A 24,781-nucleotide genomic window follows, 5' to 3' on the forward strand; every position below is an offset into this window, starting at 1 on the left:
CAATTTTTGATATGTATTTAAAATTATTTAGTCCATTTTATTTAAGCAAGGATTGGCTAAGTCACGACTAAGAATTAATTAAATGGAGAGCTTAGTTCGGTAAGAATCCTCCCTGAAGAAGAGACTTTCAATCCTCCCTGTTTATCATTTGGTCTAACTACACATGCGCTTTCATCTTGCGTTACATGAATGCGTTAACTTCCCAGACGTATGCCTACGCGCTGCCTCATGTTCGCTGGCAATAGCCCATGCATCAAACCCTGTGATACGCAGTATAACGGAGGCAATCTCTTGCATCCTCATCCTCGTCAGTGGCGCATACGCAACACGCGTTAAATACGCGTAGACCGTAGACGCCTAAGCTACTCTGCATGCTTCGGCATCATACAGGACACCTACCTCTATGCAAGTTTCTACGCAAGTCAAAGCGCAACAGTGTAATTAGACCTGTAATTTAAAAAAGACTTTCATTAATTTCAGTTTACAAGGTTTAATATTGACATGGGCGGTTACTGATAAGACATTTACAATGATATAAGTATTAATAAATGTAAGTGTCGTTAATGATGGATACGTAATGCACCATATTGATTCATTTCGTAGCTCCATAGTACACAGGTATTGTACTACGAAAACGAATTAATGATGATAAAATATAAAATTGAGTAAACAATTAGCTTACACATCTATAAATATAATTAAATAAAGTAAATTAAATCTATAACCTTATAAATGCTACCAACCCTAGAAAGGCAACTGTGCCAAACTAAAATTCTAAGTTCAAAATACTAGTAGCTGCCAGATCTTGGACTTGTTAATACTTTTTGAGAGGTCTTCAAAAGGCGTTTGAGCATCCGGGTCACACTGATCCGGGGTCTTCACCCCAAAAGGCACAAAAATGAAGCCTCAATAAATATTAACTAATATACAGCAAATAAACCCCTATTGAGGTTAGGTTTTTTTTAAATATTTCTGAAGTGGTAAGTCCATAAAAGTTTTTAGAAATACGTAGATGCCATAGGCGCCATTTTTAAATTTTTTTTTCAAGTCTTGAAGTTTTATTACTACTGCGCTCGAACAATAATTTTAAACTTTCGATAAAATTTTAGTCATGTTCCCTAATGCCTAGGTAAACCGTTATTTTTAGGCAATAGTTGAACTTATGGTTACTAATTACCACGAAAAAAATGTCCAAAAACGTCCTACAGAAAAAGAAAAAAAAGAAAAACCACTGACGGATGAAAATTATGAAAAAATCATTAAAAAATTCATATCTCCTAAACTATTGAAAATCGCTGAACATACATGGGGGTGATTTGGATATTCCTTAATATAAGGTATTCAATTTTTTTCTTTTAGAAGTCACATCTCCGGCCATCCTGTATTTAAGCCAATATGAAAAAGAGAAAGGCTCGTGCTCGTACATTTTTTGCATATAATTTTAGAGAAGATTTATTAAAAAACTTCAAAGGTAATTAACTGGATACAGTCAAAACTTTCATTATATTAATACCAGATAGACATAAACATAAACCTAACTTGTGGGCGCGAATCAAAAGCATATAATTTGGGAATTCGACAATTCTGTGTCACGGACGCAATACAAATCACGCATTCCAAATCAAACTTTCGGATTAGTTTAGAAATTCCATCTCGGCTTTGTTCGGCAAATAAATATTTACTCATCTGGTATATACAAAGGGTAAATAAATTAAGTCAACAGCTTTTCCATTATTAGAATGTTTAATTACCTATTTATACATAGTTAAGTATTATTTATTGGTAGATAACTCCTTGAAATAATATTTCCTAAACCGCTGCCGTTGCCCACTCCCTTGGCTTTTCTCGTTATCTCCGAAGTCTACAAAAAGAAAAATCTGAAATTATTAGAGGTATTATAAGTATTGATGATAGAGTTTTAAGTATATTAACTTTACAGGAAATATAAAACAAAGTCACTAAATGGGCGCTATTTTTTTTTTTTTAGAATTCAGCAATAAACTTTTACAAACATCAAATAAAAGGGATTTGTTTTTTGAGATGATAACACCAAACACCGAACTATTTGTGTGTTTCTTGCCAAACTACGGAACTCTCGCTGGACCAGACTGAATTGTACTTAGCTGGTATTTCTGGTAGGCAAAGGACTAAAGGTTTGGCAAAGATCTTAGGAGATAAATAGGACGGAAGTCTGCAACGCCAACGAATTACCTACTACCTAAACACTAACCAACCTAAGTACTTACCTACTACATACAAATGAAATTAGTTATACAAGTAGGTATTGTTTATTCTTTTCAATCCTCTTATATTTTTTAAGCAGGCTGTGGAGTAGTAATAAAGTCAGGCAAATAAACTCTGTCATAATATTAAAATAAGATGTACTAAGGCCCCTATCCCACTGGCGTTATGCAAGCGTTAGCGTTTCTTCAATGTCTGCGCAGCGACAACGTCGCGTTAACGCGCCGTCAACGTTGAGAATCTCTAATGGCAACTGGCAGCCGTTCGCAACGCTGCGCAGACGTTGGACAAACGCCAACGCTCGCATAACGCCAGTGGGATAGGGGCCTTAGTTAGATAGTTTCATTGTAAGTCAAGAAATGAAGTTAATGAATTCAATGCAGATTTCCAGACCAAATAAGGTAGGTAGGTACATCAAAGCACATTACTCAATAAAATCTAGAAATAGTTAGTTAATTAAACTTGATATTGTATTTTAATAAATCACCTCAGTTTCCAAGATCAGATTGTTTAAAGTTTTAAAACATTACCGCGCATTAGAAAACATTGGTTTTAAATCTACATGAGCTCCAAATTGTGACTATAATACATCGTAGTTAGGTATTTTATTTAAAATGAAAATGCAAAATGATTTTAGTTTAACGTAGAATTTTCCTCAACTTCGTTTAATTCGAATATATTATGTTAATATTCGCCTATAGTTTCGTAACTCTAGTTAAATATTCGAAATATGCCTTTACGCCGTAAGCCTCGCTAAGCGACAGTGTAAATATGTATACTTAGTTTAAAGCTACTCGTACACTAAAAGGTTTCTGGAAAACTCGAACAAGAGATAGATTCAGTCAATAACACTGATTTATTAAGGCCAGGCAAACAGCTATAAATCAAACTCGGGCGTGGCAGCGTAGCCCTGCACTAGCTTATGATATTGCAAATAAACTTGCAATCTACGTCAATAATTCACTAATTACGTATAAAAAGTTTTTAATATTATTTCATTTGTTTGTTATTACCTAGTACTATTTTTATTTATACTTTATTGCACACAACACAAGTAAACTACAACTTATCTAAGAGTCGACACAATATTTCTTCAGAACCACTCTAGAACGCACGGTACGCAAGTCCACTGGTTAAAAACTGGTATAATAATATAATAATTATTAGTCATCAAAATCGAGTAGGAGTCATGTGTAACATTATCAGCAATAGTTAGTTGCATTAGGCATATCGAAGAAGTATGATGACTAGAAGTTGTTCGTTTGTGATCATTAGAAGTTTGCTCGCTGTTGTGACCTTTGCTAACATATTATTATCATAGCTAATTCACTCTATTTTACGGTGCACCTGCGAAGTAATATTACTCACATTTTCAGAACCCACTAAAAATGTGTCTTGAAAAAAATGCGGCTCTTGCAGATCTCGCAGTCGTATTCGTCCAAAATATAGACGTGTCTTATGGTTTGAACTTTGTCTTACTTGTATTTGTAACTTAAAATCAAAAGAATTAAATCAGTAATTTTGGTATAAACTCTTGTGTTAATTTATCACGACCTTGGTAGACTAAAGAACACAGCGCTTGTAAGTTGAATTCACCGCTAAAACCCCACCTGGCCCATCTCCTAAATTATGAAATCATTTTATTTTATTTTACGTGGTATAATTTTTATTTGATTAAACTAAGCTTAAAGTTTATGAGCACAAACTTTAGTTAAATTGTTGGCGGAATAGGTACAAGAAAAGTACAACGGGTAAGGTTTAAATCGTCAACCTTTCGATTTCAGTCCGCTCCTTGACCATTGAGCTATTGAGGCTTATTTAAATCGACTTACCTTACATTTTATTAATCGAAGACCTTACAGTTATCTAAATATATAAAAGGAAAAGGTGACTGACTGACTGACTGACTGACTGACTGAATGACTGACTGACTGACTGATCTATCAACGCACAGCTCAAACTACTGGACGGATCGGGCTGAAATTTGGCATGCAGATAGCTATTATGACGTAGGCATCCGCTAAGAAAGGATTAAGAAAATTCAACTCCTAAGGGGGTGAAAAAGGGTTTTGAAATTTTGTAGTCCACGCGGACGAAGTCGCGAGCATTAGCTAGTGTAAGTATAAGTACATAAACTTAAGCAAGCTATGACGTAAGGCGCGTATTAGCTACAGAATTCCAAGAGGATAAAAAATAAAAATATTATGTTCTTGCTTTCATACGTGGTCTAAATTTCAGAAAATAACAATGAAAAACAGAGATGAATGGCAGCGATTAATTTCGACCCTTCTTATTGCCTAAAGGTAGGTTTACATTACAATTTGTAACATGTTGCCATCTACATACTTCGATAAACATTTTGTTATTCGTTTTAAATAAAAGCTCAATAAAACCCACGGAACAAAAACAGAGTTGCCTATTTTAGGCATACAAAACTGATTAAAAAAGTAAAATAAGTATTCAAGGAAAACAAATTGAAAACACACTTGGGTGCTTTAGAAGATTTGATGGTGTTGTGTGTTGGTATTTGACGGAGTAGGTATATTGCTTAATTTTCCTGCTTCTTTAGTAGTGAAAGGGTGGGCGGTGCATTTCGCATTCTGCACCTTGTACCACAATATATTATATTTTTATGTAGATCTGTTGTGTAGGCAGATTATAGCGGATTAAGTTTGTGGTTCCTTGCATATCATGGACTTTCGCAAAGGAACGACTGCTTCTATCCAAATAAAATATACTTAAGTAGGTAAGTATTCGTTAACTTTTTACTAACGCAATGAATAGTAAAAAATAGGATTTTATAATCTTCTGCCTAAAACTTAGTTCAAGAGATAGAAATTGCATTCCATCATTGATTATGGTAGATATCTACAAGCGAAATATTACCATAATAATGATCAGAATATATAAATGCTTTGTTTTTAGCGTTCGTTTCAGCCAAAACTTACCAAAATGAAAGGTAAATCGTTTTTAATCTCGACCCTGATCGAGCATTTTAAGTGCTGTCATACTTTGGGCGGTTCTGTCATAGATAAAACGAGTGAAAAAGGCAGGAACGTTTTAATCACCTCTTTGATGCAGTGGAGTGTCCTATTGCCTTAGAGGATGGCTCTGCATTAGATTACTGGGTCATATCTGGGTCATGGAATTTATAATTTCTAAATTGTCTCAGAGTTTATCTTAATTGGAACCCAGATCCCACCCATATCTAAGCTAGCCCATTTAGTCACCATTCGATACCCGACTTGCGCCGCCGAGCGCCGAAGTTTGCAAAACCTGAACTGTAAAACTCAAGAAGCAGTAAAATAATAATAATAATATTATGGTTTTAAATAAAGCCCATCCATGCCCGAACGCTATAGGTACTTAATAAGTTGTGATGACAGATTTACGCGTCGGTATCGACTAGCGGCAGCTGCGTTTTGCATCGTGAATTTTATGAGCGATTTCCTCACGGAACAATTGAACTGAAAAATCCTAGGGTGAGCCCACACTCACAGCCTGATTTTTTTCGCTGATCCCGATCATGTATCCTCAATAGCTCAACCGGTAAAGGAGTGGACTGAAAACCGAAAGGTCGACGGTTCAAACCCTGCCCGTTGCACTATTGTCGTACCTACTCCTAGCACAAGTCTGACGCTTAGTTGGAGAGGAAAGGGCAATATTAGTCATTTAATATGGCTAATATTCTTTTTAAAAAAATGTATCGTTAAGCACGCAAACTTTGAACGTTCATTTTAGTAAATTATTACCAATTTGGTGTAGGCTACGTTGTTACCCTAGAACAAGCAAAGTCAAATAATAATTTAACCAAATAAATTATTATACGAATACCTACGTATCCCTGAGTGCGTGCGTCTACTTCACACTTGCCGGTTTATTTCTTATTTGGACTACATTTACAATAAAGTAGGTAAGTACTAAGTACGTAAGTATTAAATGCGAGTAAAATCATGCTTGCGAATACGACAATGTAAAGTTAATTATACCATCAGAAATTCACTGAAAACATTGAAAAGACGTAAAAGCTTATCTAACAAGGTAAAAGCATTTTCAAATTAATTTCATTCTAAATTAAACGCGATAAAGAGTAGGTAGTACAAAACATAAGTATGTCATCATCATCATCATGATCAACCCATCACCGGCCCACTATTGAGGACATGTCTCCTCTCAGAATGAGAAGGGTGTAGGCCATATTCTATTCGACTTAGGTTGAAGTTCAACATGTTAACTGATGTTTAAGTAATGACCGGTCAATACCTGGCCGTTGTTTAAAGAATCGTTTGAGTAAGTAAATATTTTATTGTTCACCACGTTTTGTATTATACCATGGTTACTATACTAAATCGGATGATCACCATCTGTTCAGAGCTATGTTAATGCTAAAAGGCAACGCAGAGGTCACATGAACATAAGTTCTATTCGATTTAAATATATTGCAATATTGTTCATGAGTTCATCATCAGCTTGTGGACGTCCCCTAAAGAGCGCCACCACACCCGGTCCTCGGCCTTCCTCATCCAGCCACTTCCCGCCAGCCTCTTTATATCGTCGGTCCATCTTGCTGGAGGGCGTTCTATACTACGCTTGCGGTCTCCACTCAAGGACTTTCCAGCTCCAACGGCCATCTCCTTTACGACAGGCATGACCTGCCCACTGCCACTTCAGCTTGCTAATAGTTTGGGCTATGTCAGTGACCTTGGTTCTCCTGCGGATCTCCTCATTTCGGATCTCATCCCTCGACGAAACTCCTCACATAGCCCTCTCAGTAGCTCGCTGAGCGAACTTGAATTTGTAAACAAGGCCGTTTGTCAGTGTCCACGTTTCAGCACCATAGGTGAGGACGGGAAGTACAAACTGGTTAAAGACTTTCGTCTTCAGGCACTGAGGAATTTACGAAAGCTGCCCAACCTAGCTAAATTCTTTTGTTGACTTCCTCGTCGAAATTGCTTCTACCTAATTGATTAAGTAAGTATATATCATTCTTTTCAAAAATATATTTCGAGGTCACTCATGAAATAGTTGCTCTTCAAAAGTTGCTGGTCAAAAGATAAACTCTTTCTAAGTACAATAATTATTTATTTGTTATCAAAATACCTACTTATCAAAGCGGTCCAATTCACTAGATAATAGTCTCAAAACATGTTTTTGACACGAGGTTTACGTTTGGGGACTTACCTTAATTACAAAGCTGTCCCGTAGATTATCTTCATTCTGTTTCACTTAAATGCTGCGCAATTACTAAATTATCAATTTAGTTATTTTAAATTAAATGGGAAATCGCTTCACTAGAGAGTTAAAAATAGACGGAAGAAGTTAAAATGGCGCGTGAGGAGTTAAATTTTACGCGTTATACATACTTTTATCATTAATTTATAGAACAAACCTACTAGATGACGCCCGCAACTTCGTCTGCGTGGATTTAGATTTTTTGAATCCCGTGGGGACTCGGACCAAAAATTCAGGGGGGTAGCATTATTCATACCTGGGATGCAAGCTATCTCTCTACTTACCATATCAAAATCGGTCAAATTGATGGGCTATGAAAGTAGATAAAGATACACACTTTCGAATTTATGAAATTAAAAAGTAGTAGGTATGGATTCTTCTTTTGGTGCCGTTGCTTTTGCGGCAGAGCCTGATTATGCGCAGATTGGTAGATAGAATTCGACAACTGAATCTGAACTGATCCGAATGAACTGATCCGATTCGTGAAAAATATTAACTCCTCTAAGTATATTGAAGCCACAAATTCAACTGCAAAATAAACTTATTCCTTGAATTTAGCCTACCTCGCACATCGTGAGATCCTAGTTCATCTGATTATGTTTTCCATAATAACCAAACTGCTGAAAAAATCAGTAATAGGTATAATATCCCTAATATTATATTACTTACTGGTTTTTCCCGGAGTTTGGTAGATAAAATACATCTGCTCGTAATAAAAAAACAATACAAACCTATTACAAGACAGAAGATATCATTATGTCTCCAGAAACGATCCATAACGATAACGAGGCAAAGGTCCATCCACTGTATCATATACTTTAAGAGATAAATTCTTTCAGGTTTCTCGGAAAGCGCACTAACGATTTGGGTGAAATTTCGTAGGTATTTAGATAATGGTGTACTTTCCACGTTTATCTATGTACATAGACTATAGACTCACTCTTGAGTTCCCGCGAGCCGAATAACCTGAATGGTTTTCCGGAAATGGCTTTAACAATTTGGATGAAATTTTGTATTTAGATAATGTTTTACTTTCCACGTTTATCTAAATACAGACTCACGCTTGAGTTCCTGCGGGCATTCAGGATTCCCGGAAATGGCTTTAAAAATTTGAATGAAATTTTGTATTTAGTGCAGGTAATTGTAAATGTAAATGGGATTATTTTGTATTTCCCTAAATTCATCTAGATAAGTGGCAGCATCCCTAAGTCACCTCCTGCGGGAATTCAGGAGTAACAACAATCAAATCCAAAAGCACCGAGCGAAGGTCTCTAAATTAGCTAGAAGCTCTAAATTGATTAAAAGCACCTAGGTATCATATTTCAATATTGCAGTTTTCTTTAGGATCCTCCTGTTCCTGACCGCTAAATGGTCAATTTTTTGGAGTCCTGTAGTAAAACAAGATTTAAGTCCGTGTCTATGTGTCTTTGTCAAGCACAACACCGCTCGGAAGGAAGATCTTCTTATTGTTACGATCGAGAACACACACTGCTCCCGTACAACCTACACGGCAAAAACACATAAACAAAATGTACCTAACCATTAAATTATTTCGGAAACTATAAGTACTAGGTACCTATCTTATCTAGTGTTCTTTTGGAATTGCTTTCACGCGAAACAAAACTTTTTCATGTGTAATAATAAGGTAACAGGCACCTACTAGCTAAATCTTACCCTGTCAACTACATATCCCGTTAAATCACGGGTATATTTTGGGTCATACTTACCTACATCCAATTGATATTTGATACTACTCCAATAATATTCTTGAGTATCGTTTAATTATTCAGAACCGCTCCCTAATCTCCTTTCCTTTATTTGGATTTAGGCTAAAACCCCTAGAGAGGATCCCAATACTTTTCGGTGCTTGTAAGATATACCCATCTCAAATAATAATAGCTACTATGATTTATTTTTTATTAATATAAAATCACTTAATTGTTTTAACATATTTATGGATAACCAGCTGATCTCTGAGTCTGCGACTTCATCCGCGTAGATTTACACTTTTTAAAATAGTCATGGGAACTTTTTGATTTTGCGCAATGATATTATATACCTACAATCTACATTTTTTTTTTTTTTTTTTTTTTTTTTTTTTTTTTTTTTTTTTTTTTTTTTTTTTTTTTTTTTTTTTTTTTTTTTTTTTTTTTTTTTTTTTACTATTTTTTTTTTAATACAATAAAACTTAAGGCTAGCCTTATCTAATTACTACATATTTAAAAAATAAGATATATTACGTATTATAGGTAGTAGGTACGTATCTAAAGTAAAGACATAAAACTAGGCGACATTTGTAGTGTTCTATATCCTCTTCTACTCTCGACTCTCGTGCGTTTAGTTAGGTATATTATCTTCTGTCAACTCATCAACAAGCACGAATTTATACGCCATAGCTGATCCCCGCGGCTTCGCCCGCGTAGATTTAGGTTTTTAAAGATCCCGTATAGCCTATGTCACTCAGGAATAATGTAGCTTTCTACTGGTGAAAGAATTTTTAAAATCGGTTCAGTAGTTCTAAAGATTACCCCCTACAAACAAACAACGACATAACGGGCCGTGCAGCAGAAATCGTAATATTTTAATTTCGCCATAACTTCAAAACCAAACGTCCAATTTTAATCATTCAAAGACCAAATATTATCTCCATAAACTGTTCTTAGTGATGAAATCATTTATTTTGATAAGGATTAATAGCATGAGTAAAATAAACGCGTTTAAATGTAGTCCAAAAAAAATTCAAGATTTTTAAATAAAAAAATGGTTGCTGTGCCTCACTCGACATAGATGGGTATAGTGTGTCGCGGACTTTTTTGTAGATATTTATAAGATCTACAATTAATTAGAACATTTTATGGTTCTATCTTTTATAGTTTAGGCAGCGTACGCAAAATAAGTAACTTTTCTGGTTGATTTTTTACACCTTGTGTCCGAAAAACCCAAATATCTTACGGAACCCTATTTTTTTCCAAAATAAAATATAGCCTATGTTACTCGTGGATAATGTAGCTTTCGAATGGTGAAAGAATTTTTAAAATCGGTCCAGTAGTTTTTGAGCCTATTCAGTACAAACAAACAAACAAACAAACAAACAAACAAACAAAGTTTTCCTCTTTATAATATTAGTGTAGATATAGTGTAGATGTAATATGAACTTATGTCGGTGGTATAATAATATCACTGATTTTCCGGGATAAAAGTAGCAAATTCTGTTGGTGGTTCAACAAAAAAAAAATATCCGTCTCCAGGATATATAGGTACCTACCTACTATCTCTGTACCAAAAATCAACAAAATTAGTTAAACGGATGGGCCGTTAAAAGTTAACAGATGGACAGACGGACAGATCTACTTTCACATTACTAATCTCAAGTAAGGTTAATAGTTGGCTGGTCTGTGATTGCAACATACAAAACCATAAACATAAAACTTTCATTTTTAATAACCATCTGAAAACTAGGCGAAACCAATAACGAACCAACGACGCCAGTGTTGTTGGTACGAAGTTACTTCTGCGGACTAGGTATTATTGTGTTTACACGGTATTCGTAAAAAAGAAAATTCATTCATTTAATGAAAATTTTCCTAAAAATTACAAATATCGCAATTTGTTCATATTTTATTTATTCTTGCTTACTTTTAATAAAAACACCTACCTACCTATAAGGACAAGACTTATTTGATTCACAAAAGAAAATGCTTAAAAAGTCGCTAAGTGTTCTAATACTTACCTACTTAGTTTTTTTTATCGTTAATAATATCAAGAATTTAGGTAACTGAATGCTATTCAAGTACCAAATCATCGTGAAAAGTTAGCCGACGATAATTATTAGTAACATTTGTAGGTAGAGTAGGAGTAGAGTTAATTACACTAGGAGGCGACTAAGCACACCGATTAAAAACTAAAGTAATTTTCTCGTTCCGAGATACTTAAAACTTCGTTCAACTTCTTTTTCATTGCAACGTTGACCTTGCATTTTCGCAGTGCAACACTCATTTTAAGTTAATCGCCTAACCACAATTTAGGTTTTGATTTCATAGATAGGAATAAATATTTAATACCTACGCTTGAAAAGACTTCCTATATCTAGTAGGTGGGTAGGTACTGCATAACCTATTGACTTGGTGGTTTTATCTCAGTTAACTAAGCTTTCGGTTTTACACAGCAATTAGGTTTTCTAACGGTTTAAAATTGGATTGAAACGCTGGATTAGATTTACGAGTATTTCAACTATGGGAACTTTTATAAATTTAGATTTTTGACAATAAAAAACCATTGAAACTGTTATTTTAGAATGAATTTAGTACCTATATTTAATTAAATTTACCTACATACCTATAATGTATTTTGTATATAGTGCCGTACTAGATATTATGTATTAAATCATATTCACCTCATTCATACACATGAATAAGGTAAGCATAGATAGTAATAATTGGCAATTATAGCTATTACATAATTTGAACTCCATTAATAAACAAGATAACCTACCTATACTTAAAATATTCTATACTAATAACTAAATACAATTTAAATGTATGTCTGCAATTTCGAAATAACTAGGTAATCTCTGTATGTTATCTATTAGCCATTTATAATAATAACATACAGAGAGAATTTTTACAGAGAGAAATCACCTATGGCCACCAACTATCGGTTTTAGGGACGTGATTTCTGAAGCAAAGAGCTTAGTAATTAGACCCTAACTTATTGACTTGTTTCACAAACTCAATTGTTTAGCGCACCCGCCGCTGTCGTTATTGAGCCAAGCAGTAAGTACTCGCTGGGAAGTAATAAATGTTTTTTTTTTCAATTTATTTTCAATAAAATTCTAGGGTAGGTACCTAGATATGATTTAATAAAGTAATTCAGAATCTATCTTCTTCGACAGTGATCCCTTTAGGTTCGGGATGCAGCCTCCTGGGATAGTCTGAAGTTAGGTAAAGCTGTCTTAAACATTTATGTTATACGATCGACTCTTATTGTTTCCTGCATACCTAATAGGGCATTTTACCCTTTTTTGAAAAGTGTCTTAATGTGATCCTAAAGTGATACAAAAAAATTTACTTTGTAACTAAATACTACAAAAAAATTGACAAAAAATTTATTCGATCGATGAGTGCAATAAAATGCATTGAAATTTCACCGCGAAAACGCTAACCGCCATCTTTATAGGTTCATGAGCTGTGATGACGTCACACGGGTTGACAAACAACGACATTTTCTAGTGAAATACATTAAGAGGGCTCAGGACGGTGCTTTCTTCATACAAACGTAGTAGGGTAATTACTACATTATTTAATACTGCACGCTCAAAACTAAGTATTATATCGATTAATCTCGTCATTATCCAGGTTTATTGATATATGAAACAGTGAAAAAAATATTGATTTTAAAGTTACGAGCCTCAAAAGATTCCTATTTTAACACTAAATTTATGACAACTTTGGATGTAAATAAATAAGTTTAGGGGTATGAAAATTTTAAAGAAATTTAACATAAGACATAGTTTATTTATTCATTAGTTGAAATAATTATACTTTGCAAACATAAACTCAGTAGTTTTTTCTCAAAAATACTTTTCCTAAACCCTTGATTTCAGTGAAAATCATCGTGCCTCTCACCTTTCTCATACAATGTCAAGTGAAAAGCAAACAGGTTCGGTCGAGCGTACTGCGTCACATTAAGTACAACTTCAATCCATGTGACGTCACAGTCGGAATCAACATGGCGACTACGGTATAATGCGTTTTGGATATTTGTAGAACAGATAAAAAACCGGCCAAGTACGAGTCAGGCTCGCGCAATGAGCGTTCCGTACTACAGTTGTATTTTTTCGACATTTTGCAGGATAATTCAAAAACTTTGATACATAAAAATAAATAAAAATCTGTTTTAGAATGCACAGGTGAAGATCTTTCATATGATACCCCACTTGATATAGTTATCATACTTAGCAAATTGAAAATACTTAGTATTAGTTCATGACTACATTTTTGCGTGATGTAACCACAAATTCATGGTTTTCAGATTTTTCCCCAAATATCAGCTATAAGATCTACCTATCTGCTAAATTTCATGATTCTAGGTCAACGGGAAGTACCTACCCTGTAGGTTTCTTGACAGACAGACAGACAGACAGACAGATAGACAGACAGACAGACAGATAGACAGACAGACAGACAGACAGACAGACGGACGGACGGACGGACGGACAGACAGACAGACAACAAAGTGATCCTATAAGGGTTCCGTTTTTCCTTTTGAGGTACGGAACCCTAAAAAATGAAATTTTTAAATTGAATTACAAAATGAATTAAGTATATAATTTTATGAACCGAAATGAACATTTTTCGATTACTTATTGGTAATACTCATCTTGTTTATACATTTTTAGATTTTTCTTGCTTGGTGTAAAATACCGTAGTTTACATGGATTCACTTTAGGCAATTATTAGGAAACACAATGGAAAGTGATGCCTAATTTAAACAGCACATTGGCCTAGAAAATGCCTATCGCACAATCGTGCGATGGAACCGTGGTATTTGGTTTTCCAAAAGAATACAACTCCAATCTGGGAGTTCAAATAATTTTCCCATTAAACTCCTATTAAGAAAAAGGTTCAAAGGAATTGACGCAGTGAGAAGGACCATTGATACCACCAGGATAAAACTAAAACTAAGTAAGTACCTACGTTTTAGGTAAAGTAAGTAGGTCCTAGCACAACAATTGTTTGATTAAAGTTTTGCCTACTTGACGCTTACCTAACATAGAGTCATGCAACATCGGAAGATGTTTTTATAGAAACGAAACAAATAACAAAATGTATTACGTCAAGCTTACGACATAGGTAATCCATATAAATATTTCCTTGAAATGTCGTTGATCACAAAGATCACGAGTAGGTATATAATTTTCATATTTTCTCTTCTGTGGGGTAAATTTAAAAAAATGTGACATGAAAAGGAAATTCGTTTTAATGAAGCAATTGTTAGACCGCCTATCTTGTGATGGTTGATTTATTAAAGGAAAGGATAGAAACTTTTTAACTCATAAGTAATTTTGAAATGTGTTTGTTTTAGCATGTAATCTCTATTTGTATACATAAAACCATAGAACTACCGATAGTACGCGACAGGTCGAGATGGTTATGCGGGTGTGCGGGGCTTTGCCGCCCTGATTGCCATCTCGACCTGTCGCGTAGGTACTTATAGGCTGACCTTGCAACGCATAAACGTGGAAAGAAGTTGCGACAAATGCACGGCAGGAGGTGCCTGACCGCGCGCGTACTTGTGTTCAATTTAGAATATAAGGAATTGTATGAAGCACGTCACACTGCAGCGTGCGACGAACCAACAATCTGGTTTGATTTTATTTTCGCGAAAAATGGATAACAAAATCGACGCTGACAAAATTATGCAAAGTTGTAAATTACCAATAATACGTTTTTCGTAAATGCTTACAGTCTTACAGTATTTCACTGTAAATTAGTATAAACGAATTCAGAAGCAATTCGGAAACTCATAACATGTTCTAAATTAAAGTCTTCTGAACCCCGTATAAATGCTGAAGACTGAGAAAGAATCAAACTATATAGTACCTACTATTATACAGGTTACTTAGTTACAGGTTTGATGCCAGCCTGGAAGGTTGAATTTAAATGATTTCAGTTGCGACTCTATCAGCTTGCTCCCAGTTTATTCGGCTCTACCACAAGTTGAGGTCCGGTACGAATCCATACTAATATTATTAATGCGAAAGTGTGTCTGTCTGTCTATCTGTCTGTCTTTCTGTCTGTCTGCTAGCCTTACTAGCACGACTCCGTTCAACCGATTTTGACGAAATTTGGTACAGACATAGATTAATTATTGGTCTCGCTCCGATGGGTACAGATATAGCTTGCATACCGGGGAAGGACATAGGTTACATTTTATCCCGAAAAATCAAAGAGTTCCCACGGGATTTTTAAAAACCTAAATCCACGCGGACGAAGTCGCGGACATCATCTAGTAATTAATAAATTTTATTTACTATCGTATACTTTATATCGGTGTCTAGTAGTTAGAGACTCTAAATCTACCTATCTACAGCAGATACATCTACATATGTCTACACTCTCTATACTATTTTTTAACTGTTATTATTATTTATTTAAACTGTTCCATAACTGAATCACACGTTTTTAAATTTTTGTCTGTCCGTTTGTCTGTTTAAACGGGCTAATATTCAGAACTGCTGAACCTATTTTGACGGGACTTTCATAGACAAGAGGATGATTAGCCAATGAGTAACATTGGCTACTTTTTTAACCGACTTTCAAAAAAGGAGTAGTGTTTTACTACATATATATATCGAAATCTCCGAGATTTCTGAACCAATTTGCGTAATTTTTTTTAATTGATAGAGAAACTTTGCGACATTGTCCCATAAAAAAAATTTACCACAAAAAATGATGGAACTTAGAAACTGTCGGTTATAAATTAATATTGGAGGTACCTACAAAGTAAAGACTTTTTGAACTAGGGGACCCAACTCCTCAGCCCTGACGCTGTAAGTTTTTTAAAGATTTTTAAAGTCTCACGTACTTATTTTAATCTTTTTCCGAACGCGGTGGCGGCACGGCTTTGCCGGTAGGGTGGTGTGGTAACTAGCCACGGCCGAAGCCTCCCACCAGTTAAATAGGTACCTATTTCAAAATATTTTTACAAAAAACGATACAGCAATTATAAGAATAACTCTAAAATCCGGTGTTCCCGTGAAATCCTTTAACGAATGTAACGAGAAAAGTTAATGGAATAGTCGTCCCAAGCCTAGTTAGTAATTAGAGATCCTTGGGAAAATTGAAGCTACCACGGCGGGTAGGAAACTGTTTTGCTGTTTAAGATCTCACTACCCCTCTACCGATGACCTTTTAAGTGTTCCGTGCTTAGTGCTCACGCCGCTCACGGTGCTACAAAGGAAAATTCAACTCTTTTATGATTGCTCACGTGGACGCCGTATGTCGGAATTAGAGATTGTACAGCAGTATCGCTATTTTTAGATCTCAAAAGTTTATAATAAACAGTTTTAAAACTAGCTGTTGCCCGCGACTTCCGCCTTCAGGAACTGTCTATTCCCGTGGATTTCCAAAAAAAATATTTCACACAAACCTTGTCCTGAGAATAACTAACACAAAAAAAAGAATTATCTAATTTGGTGCAGTCGTTCGGACGCCATGCGTGTACATACATTTTGAAGATTCATTTTTATTTATACTTACCTATAGAAGATTTTGAAGCTGTGGTAGTCTAGTGGTTAGGACGTCCGCCTTCCAATCGGAGGTCGGGGGTTCGATCCCAGGCACGCACATCTAAGTTTTCGGAGTTATGTGGGTTTTTAAGTAATTAAAATATCACTTGTTTTAACGGTGAAGGAAAACATCGTGAGGAAACCTGCATGCCTGAGAGTTCTCCATAATGTTCTCAAAGGTGTGTGAACTCTGCCAAATCCGCACTTGGCCAGCGTGGTAGACTATGTCCAAAACCCTTCTCACTCTGAGAGGAGACCCGTGCTCTGTAGTGAGCCGGCGATGGGTTGATCATGATGATAGAAGATTTTATTTACATAAGTATCTAAACTGTATATGGTCTTAGGTTTAAATCAGTATCGCTCATACCTTTCAGGATTAGTTTTACATAATATCACGCCCACGGTAAATAAAGATAAGGTACAAGTTTGATTTAAACTTATTTAAAATTAGTTAGGTACCCTATATAAATTAATAATAATTATATGCACAAGTAATAGCGAGTTCTTTGCGACGGTTGCGTTATCTCTTGCCAATTCCAACCAAAGTTATGTTGGCACATTCTCTCCTTCTCTCTATTCTCGATTATGCGGACGCAAGCTATCTCAACTTGACTGAGGACCAACTTAACAAGCTTGAGCGACTCCAAAATCTTGCCATTCGGTTCATATTTGGTTTGCGCAAATATGACCATATATCTGAATTTCGTCAAAAGCTCAAATGGCTCCCTATTCGCCGTCGCCGGGATTTGCATGTACTTTCTCTTCTGTACTGTGTGCTATATCACTTAAAAACTCCCCCTTACCTCAAGGAGAAGTTTAGTTTTCTTGGAGTGCAAACCGACATAAGATCCTGCCGAACCTTAATGTTAGAAACGCCGAGTCATAAAACGAAATTCTATGGCAACTCATTCACTGTGCGAGCTGTTGAACTTTGGAATGCACTACCATTGACCATACGGAAATCAAAGTCACTAGACTCCTTTAAAACTGCAGTGAAGAATCATTATCTTACAAACTGAAGACGACAATCATATTTGTTTCTCTTTAAGTACGATTATGGAGTATATATTAGTCTATTTTATTAGTATATTGGTATTATACATATTATTTAATACATGTATTAGTGGTTTATGTATTAGTATGTATCAGTTATTTGAATGTATGTTTATTAGTATATTACACACCACCTGCAATCTAATTTTCCTTATTCTTTCCAATCTTCAAGGTTGCCTGGTAGAGATCGCTAATTAGCGATAAGGCCGCCTTTTGTATCTTCCTTCTGTCTGTGTTTTTTATTCTTTAATGTAATCCTTCTTGTGGTTGTGCAAATAAAGTGTATTTATTATTATTATTATTATTACTAACACTCTAATTGATATTAATTTTACGCTTTAATAAGATAAGTAGCATATTATTGTAGGCATTAATTGGGTAAGTACATAATTATCTGTCATAGTTAAAACCCGTTGGTAGTTTGAACATGTTTTACCTAATAAATATAATAGTACTAACAGAAAGCCTTTATAACAATTACTAGTACCTAAGTGGTAAAAACCAAATCCAGGAAGAAATCTGATCACCCCGACTCCACGTTCTTGTCTGTCCTATATAAATATACCCTAGTGTTTTTGTAAAGCGCCAAGCCAGCATTCAGAAGTTTATGAAGAAGGTCCTGAAGGTCGAAGCAAGCTTACGAGGTTGAGGTTTTAGTTGCTAAAAGTAAAACTAATAGTTGTTTCAAAGGCTTTTACTTAGAACTACTTAGGTACGTCTTACTGCGTAAAACGCGTTTAAACAGAACATGTTTTAACTGTAACTCTGTTAGGAATACAGTAGATAATTAATCAGATTAGACGGAGTCATGAATTATAAGCCAAATAACTCCCATATCAAATTTCTAAATTTTGTCGTACTGCCTAAATAAGTAATGGCTTTTTTATGTTTTGTAGGTAGACTCATTTTACCCAAAGGAGTATGTACATAGGTACTTTTTCAGCTTCAAAATATTTAAATTTTTTTTTCAATATGTACACAATAATCTAAATAAGTACCTACGCGTACTTAATGTACAGTTTAATGTATTAAAAAACTGTGACATATTAACAGCGGCTTTTTTGTGAATTATGGGGCTTATAAAAATTTAATAATAAATACGACGATACACCGACCGAGTATCGTCGTACCTATTTATTATTAAATTTTAACGTCTAATTGTCACGTTACGATCACATTAATTTCGATTATGACAAAATCTTCGAGCGGAAAAATAAAATGCTCTTTGATCTTCACAAAGAAATTTTAAGTGCTAATTGATTTAATAAGAATTATTACTTTCTATATCGATGGATCTTCATTATCTCATTCATTTTAAAAGATATCAAAAAAAAAATACTTACAATTTCTTATTTTGAAATCATTCTGGCCATCAACTTTAGTTATATCCAACCTCTAAACAAAAATGATGGTCAGATGGTCATAATATATAATAAATGCGTGTTTTAACTTTTAATATTATACAAATTGTGTCCCAAATAATTCAATACGATTTATGAGGTTTTAAAAAGTACTTACCTAGCTAAAAATAGGTAATCTCTGCGTTTTTTTCATATACCTACTTACCTACTTCATAAATATACTTACTTTTAGTAATGACTAAAATATTCTCTCATAGATACCTTTAAAGTTATAATGCAATAGGATCTTGTTAATAGATAAAGAGTCGACTTTTTATAGCCAATTTATTGAAATTAGTCTTCTATTGACGTTTTAAATAAAGTATTTGCCACTTGAAAAATCGGTCTTAATTAAAATTAACTTTTTAACTCACCCTAGCCGAAGTGTAGAAGCGAGAGCGCAAAACGAAAGTTTCGTCTGAACACTACGCAACTTAGTCACACACTTTAAAAATTGGAAAGTAACCGCGACTTCCAGCGTTTCCCAAGTTCGCAGAACGTTTGGGCGCGACAAAGTTCTGAAGGCATGGCGCCGGGCGGCGTGCTTATATCGCCAGAGGCGGGATCCGGGCGCATGCGCGACAACCATTCATCACACCATCTCAATGACCGCCTTCGCAACTGTCATCACTATCAGTCGTCATCGTGTCATTTTGGTGTTCAATTAGAATTTCTAGAGAACTTCAATTCCTCTCGATTTCAAATTTTTTCAAGAATTTTCTTAGTCAGAATTCCACAGATACGTACGAAGCGATTTGCCTTCTCATTTCTAATTCGAACTGCTAGGTCCTAACGGTTCGAAGCCTAGCGGCGTTCCATATCCTAGTGGCTAGGATATGGAACGCCCTTCCCGTGTCAGTTTCCTTTCCAATTTTAATATGGGTACCTTCAAGTCAAGAGTGAATAGGTATCTTCTAGGCAATTGCAGCCTAAGATGGACTTAGGCTGCATCATCACTTTCCAGCAAGTCTGATTGCAGCCAAGCGGCAAGCGCTGGTCCATAAATTAAAAAAACCTTAAGTTAAGGTTTTTAAATATGTTACTTAGTAATGGGAAACTTACGGGAAAACGACGAGTTAGACATGTCCATACAATTTGGGTACAGCTAACGATAGTTTGAAAAGATACACTCCGCTCAGTAACCTGAGTGCAGGTTTTCATCATGTTTTCATGTTAAAAAAACGTGACAACCAAGCTACGTTTAGATACATCCTTGTCCTATGTCCAGCAGTGGATGTCTATCGGTTGATGATGATGATGATGATGATGATGATGATGATGGCATCCTTGTCAAACACGACGTTTGTCCGTCGCCCGTCCATACATGGTCCATACTAAGTAAATGATAGATTTACATTAAAACTTGTAGGGCCTCGTAATTTTGTAAATACAATCCCGTCAGCTATGGCGACTTTGCGTTGAATTTGAGTTATCCCCTTTTTCTGGGATAAAAAGCCTATGTACTTAATGGTATAGCAGCAGATAGAAGTAGCGACTATAGACGATAGAAGTACTCGTGAGGCGACTCACCTCTGCTTAATTTATCAACTCTTCGAAATGTCCTATGGGCTCTTGAGTTATTAAGACGTAGGTATACAATTATACCGTACCTAACCATGGTGAAAGATCACCAGATCTAAACCAATTCAGAAAATATTTTTGCTTTATCGACTCGACCGGAAATTCGAAAGCACCACAAAGCAAAGCGTAAACAAGTTCTAGCTTTGCATTAAACACTTTTCTATATGATTGCAGCATTGCAGTCAAAAACAAACTCGTCTTAGATAAAAAAGCTTATGCAATGCACAATGAACGCAGATGAACGCACTGAAAATATTTTATTCTTTACATGTTAGCTAGACTCACCCGATTGTGAGTGACGATGCATTCTAAGATAAAAGCGCGCTAACCCGAAAAAGTATGCCAGTTTATAAAACCCATGTGCCTACACCCTATCATTTAATATTGGTACCTTCAATGAGTGTGTCCAAGGTGTGTCCTACCTGTGATGACGTATGGAACGGAAACGTGGACACTGACAGTTGGCCTCGTCCACAAACTAAAAGTCGCTCAGCGCGCTATGGAGCGAGCTATGTTGGGTATCACTCTCAGGGATAAAATCCGGAACGAGGAAGAAAAGTTACCGACATAGTTCAAAGGATTAGCAAGCTGAAGTGGCAATGGGCAGGTCATGTCTGTCGCAGAACCGACGGCCGATGGGGCAGACGTGTTCTGGAGTGGAGACCGCGTACCGGTAAGCGCAGTGTGGGACAACCTCCAGCCCGCTGGACCGATGACCTAAAGAAGGTAGTGGGGAGCGGGTGGATGAGGAAGGCTGAGGACTGTGTTTGGTGGCGCGCTCTTGCAAAGGCCTATGTCCAGCAGTGGATGCAAACAGGCTGATGGGTGGATGGATGGATGGACCTAAACGCGCTAACGTACCAACAACCGGAATGCTCAATCACCTGATGGTATGTCGCTTTTTTAAAGCGGAGAGGCTGGTACTTGTTTGCGGTTAAACCTAAAGTCTTCCAGCAGACCAAACAAGTCAATTTAAAAAATAAAAATTGGTCCTTCCAGGAGTCGAAACCTGGACCACAGCAGTGCAGACTTGCATTTTTATCGGAAGATTAATATTTTTTATATGTTTAATATTTATATTGTTATTTGGAAGCAAAGTTTTATTTCGTACTAGCTGCCCTGGCGAACTTCGTTCCGCCTAGCAGTCGATTTAAATTTTTTAAATTTTTCTCTCCGTAAGAAACATCCTCGTACTTCAAGGAATATTATAAAAAAGAATTAGCGAAATCGATTCAGCTGTTCTCGAGATTTGCGATGACCAACACATTTAGTGATTCATTTTTATATTATAGTATGGTCGGTAGGATATACTACCTACCTACCAAATTTTAATTTGAACAACCTTTTAGTTTGTTTGTTAAATATAATTATGTAATAGTCGGTATATTCTCTGTTTATTTTTCATTTACCTATTTTAAAGTAACTTTTTAGTATTATATAAAGAGTACAGTTATAGTTCGTTGCAATAATTTTTTTTTTCAACTGTTATAGGTATTATCAAATTTTGGTATTTTTAAGAACCTAAGCACAAACACCTAGGTACGAACTACGAAGGTGTCGAAATTGCCCGTTGAAGTGCTAAAAATTCAGCGAGCGACGGACTTACCTAAGTTTAATCATCCGATCTAATAAAACAAATGTCTTCTTCGTGAACTTGCATGTGCTAAACTCTACGCTTCTACGAATCTACATACTTGATCATCGGAATCCGCTGTTATCGTGATAAGTGTAAAACTTAAAACTGGGAAGAATAAAAGTGCAGTTTAGGTCATATAGGTACCTACATACAGTAATTAACCTTATGGACAGTTTAGGCAGATATTATGTACTGAAAACGAAGATAATTTGCCTTCAGTTAATTATTTTTCTTATGTATATTAAATACTTATATGTAGAAATATAAATATATTATTTAAAGTAAAGACTTAAAACTTACTTTAGTATACGATACTTATCGCAATACTTGTCTCGTGCGTTTTGCATCTTCTGTCTTTCTCATCATCGAGCACCAATCAGCGGAAGCAGCAGCGAGAGAGGTGGCTGGAGCGGTGGCGAGAGCGGCGGCAGGAGCGGAAGTGGGAGTGGTGGCGGAAGCGGTGTCGGGAGTGGTGGCGGGAGCGCTGGCGGGAGTTGAGTGGAAGCCGTGGCTGTAGCTGGCCACATTGAACGGCGCGGCGGCGCGCGGCGGCGCGAATAGTGAAGCGGCGGGCGGGGCGACAATCCGCGCGGCAATGTTTGAGGGTCACGTTAAGGCCGCCGCGACCAGATAGGCCGAGAGCGAAATGTCTTTATCAAAGTTATCTCGATATTGCTTAGTAAGTAATAAAGACATAATATTTGGATGAGATTGTGGAGTACATGATTTGAATAGGAATCGGGGTATAGATGGACAATTCCACTAGAAGTACGAGAAATGCAGAATTTATCCAGAAATTTTTGTTGAGTATACCAGGATGAGTGTCGAAAACTTCGAGTATTCTTGCTTATATTTAACCAACCCTATTTTGGCAATAAAAGTTTCAGTGTTAATTTTTTTTCAGTTTAATAGCTCTCGGGCTCAATAGGCCGTTGCACTATTGTCGTACCTACTCTTAGCACAAGCTTGACGCTTAGTTGGAAAGGTAAGGGGAATATTAATTATTTAACATGGCTAATATTCTTTTTTAAAAAAACTAAACTCGTTGGGTATCTACCCTATTCGCCGCGTCTGCCACTCGACTCCATGGCTTTATACATCCTACTCTATGGCTTGCACCGTACTGATTCATGGCATGCCTTTATTTCAGTCGCCCGCCGGGCCGCATTCACTGCTGTTCAGTACATTTCTTTATGTACACTTGTTTAGTCGCTAGACGCTTCGCCTTACGCACCGCGTTAATATTCGCCATGGCGAATGTCCCGTAGCCATCAGACCGTTATAATCATCTCGAAAACAATAAAGTGTTTACACTTTACTGTCAGTTCAAACACGACTCGTACCTGAGATGAACATGTTCATAAACTTAACAAACAACACGAATGACATGAGATTTATTTAACTAAGTAATTAAGCTTTATAGCGTTTGTTGTTACTTTACGTAGGTATAAACCTATAAACTTAAAACGGTACCTATCGTCTACGCTGAGCTGCTTTCTCGATATTTATATAGAAATAAAATTTATTTACATTTATTTATCTTTATTTCTCTCATCGAAATCTCGTTCTTAGTTCTTAGTTAGTTGTATGCGGAAGGATCTAGGAATCCACCGTTTCGTTCACGTTTGGTATTAAGGAAAAGTGTGGTTTTTGATAGCTCCATGTGGCTGAAGCGAGTAAACCTAAACGTACGTGTAGGTACGTTACGTGTACGCAAATGATTGCGTTAATCTATTTTTAGTTTAAACTAACAAGTAGTCAAAATATCGATTACCGATATCGACATTGAACCTTCAAGGTCTTGAATGTTTGCATCGTGCCAGCTAATGAACGTTGAACAATGTATTGTAATGATAAAAAATCTCTCTCTTTTGCATGAATAAATAAAAAAGTGGTCTTCCTTAAAACTATCTAAATAGGTACCTACATGCCCACGACTTCGTCCGCGTGGACTTACCTATGTTTTTAAAATCCCGTAGGTACCGTAGGATAAAAAGTAGTCTATGTCACTGTCCAGGTCTTTAACTATACCCATGCAAAAAATCACGTCGATCCGTTGCTCCGTTGCGACGTGATTGCAGGAAAAACCAATAAATCAACAAACTTTCGCATAATATGGTATTGATTAAGTAGTTATTGAAATAAGCAGCTGTGACGGATGGACAGACGAACTTAGTCGCACCATAACAATTCATTTTTAAGATTTTGGATTTTGGTATGGAACCTAAACAAAATCGTAAAAAAATTGTAATAGGTATGGTCTTTGCGCTAAATATTTTTTTAATTTGCATACTCGCAACATTAATTTCAGTTTTCACTGGTTCAATAAATTATTGTAAGGCCTAAAGC

The 24,781-nt window shown here is 36.0% G+C and overlaps 1 protein-coding gene across 3 annotated transcripts in view; it reads right to left on the reverse strand.

Moving 5' to 3' along the window:
* Dh44 (diuretic hormone 44) overlaps window positions 1-19,746 on the reverse strand; it is an 83,948-nt gene extending 64,202 nt beyond the window's left edge. For all 3 annotated transcript variants that reach the window (XM_034985639.2, XM_069498337.1, XM_034985640.2), the window contains exon 1: window positions 19,590-19,746. The gene's annotated coding sequence lies outside the window, so the exon portion shown is untranslated. The remainder of the gene's footprint in view (window positions 1-19,589) is intronic.
* Between the last annotated feature and the right edge of the window lie 5,035 nt (window positions 19,747-24,781).

Source organism: Maniola hyperantus, chromosome 4 (genome assembly GCF_902806685.2).
Source record: "Maniola hyperantus chromosome 4, iAphHyp1.2, whole genome shotgun sequence".
NCBI lineage: Eukaryota > Metazoa > Arthropoda > Insecta > Lepidoptera > Nymphalidae > Maniola > Maniola hyperantus.